Raw genomic sequence first — 2,324 nt, forward strand, 5'->3', positions numbered from 1 at the left:
TATCTAAAAAGAATAATTTTGATAAAGATGTTATTGAATTCTTTGACAAGTTAATATTCGATAAGTTTATACTTCGATCATTGCCAAGTGCCAAAATAATATTTCGATCAACTTCTAAATACATGTTACAATTAACTTTGGATTGGAGCCAATTAGGTACTCCGTTAAGTACTCTCTATTAGTCGATTGATTCAAGTGTGGAAATCCAAGAGGCAGACTCGACAGAAATTAACTATGTCTAAGAAAAGGTCAGCAGGTATTGAGACATCGAAGTCAAGGCTGGATAAATACTTTTCGAAAAATATAGAAGAGTGATAAGTGAATATAATTAATGGCAGTTATTCACATTATACAAAGAGTGAGAACAGATTGATGGACGTGGGAAATAGTACCGAAGATGGTGGTTAGAAAACTGAATCGAAGACTAGGGGCGTGCATGGCCTGGCCCGACCCAAAGACCCGGTCCGGTCCCAAACACTCTAGGGGTTAATTTGGTATGATTTCACCGGGTCTAGGGCCGGGTAAGGGTCTCAAAAATAGACCCGGTCATTGTTTCGTGTCGGGTCCGAGCCATGGCTCGGGTCGTCCAAACTCGGCCCGGTAGCCCGGTCATCATACATAATTAATATTTTGTGTTATTAGTGATGGATGATGACTATTCTGGAATTTAAGTATTGTAAACTTTAATATTTTATTTTATTAGTTATTATAAGACTATAAGTTAATGTTTTATGTTTAAAATGCATAAGATTTTAGACTAATGCATAATATTGTGTTATTTGTATTGATTTTCACATGCTAGCTTATAAGAATGTATCAAGGTAATGTAATGTTAACGGTCCGGTTTTTACCCGGTATAATCGTGGCCTGAAAATGTATAGGTTTCATTGGGTTTATGGCCGAGTTCGGATCTAATAAATAGGCCCGGTATATATTTCGGGTCGGGTCTGAGTCTCATCAAATTCTGTTTCACCCGACCCATGCACACCCCTATCGAAGACAAAGTTTCGATCTCTAAAGTACGTGAACAGTTATTTAGCAAAGCTAACTGACAGAATGACGTACAAATAATTGGATGGATTGACCTATAAATTGACAAGACGCAGATGAAGAAAGGGTTAGAACTTTTCTTCAGAAATACTCAAGCACACTCACATTTTAAAGAATTCCTAAATCTGCATTCGAGTTCAATTTCTATAGAGTTTCTTCCATGTCTTTAATTTTCCATTTAAAATTTCTGCAAAGTTTACTTTTCTTGTTCGATTTATTCTCAAAGCACATTTAAATTTCATTGTTAGATTTACATTCAAAGTCTTCTTTACTTATTTGCTCAATTTATATTTCAGTATTTTTAAATTTTATGCCAAAAGCCCTTTGATCCAGTCGAAGACATTTTAATTGTTTTCTTTAAGATTCAATGCAAGTCATTTCAATTTTTAGTCAAGTTTTTTCTTTCAAAATCTTTATTTTATGCTTTTCAATCTTTACACTTTTCGAATTCAATTCCTTTTTTAATGCCTATTTAATTCGAGAACCTTTGATATATTTATAAAAAAAACTGGTACCTGCAAAAAGAAGTAGATTTTGCTCTCAGACCATTAGAATCGAACCACAATCAATTTGTTAAAAATCGACAAAACAATTAATTACATAAATAATTATCTAAAAAAAACAATTATAATTATACGACCATTAATACATCCAAATTAAACTCTAATAATCATTTCTTCATAGGACAATCAAATTCTATTTAGTTTACTATTTAGTTTACTATGATAAGTGACATCTCATTACATGCAAACAGGTGTACTTATTATATTATTAACTTCCTAAAAGAAATGAAAGCTTCGAAGTGGATTTTAAAAATAAAATAAAGTCTGCCTTTAAATAATGAGTTGAGAGTTGTAACTGTTACTGCTGACATAGGAAACTTTAAAAAGTTTGCTTAATGGAGGATATGGGATGATTCTATTTTCAGAATTTTACCCACCCCATTTGCACTTGCCGATGAAGCAACATTTTCGGTGATGCCATTCAACAATCTAAAGAAACTTCAACAAGGTTCATTTTGAAAACAACAACACCATCACCCATTTCCCGAAAAAAAAAATTAATAATAATAAAACAAAACAAACACAAACTGACGTGTACTATTGCTCAATAGTTTATATGGAAATAGTGAAAGTTAATAAGGCGTCAAATCTATCAGCACACTTTGCGGTAAAAAAATAAATCATTATAAAAAATATGGATTATTTTTTATTTTAACAAAGTAAATATATGATTTGTGTGTGTAGAAGTGATGGTTGAAAATAGATGAATGT

This window comes from Arachis ipaensis, chromosome B09, assembly GCF_000816755.2.
Source record: "Arachis ipaensis cultivar K30076 chromosome B09, Araip1.1, whole genome shotgun sequence".
NCBI lineage: Eukaryota > Viridiplantae > Streptophyta > Magnoliopsida > Fabales > Fabaceae > Arachis > Arachis ipaensis.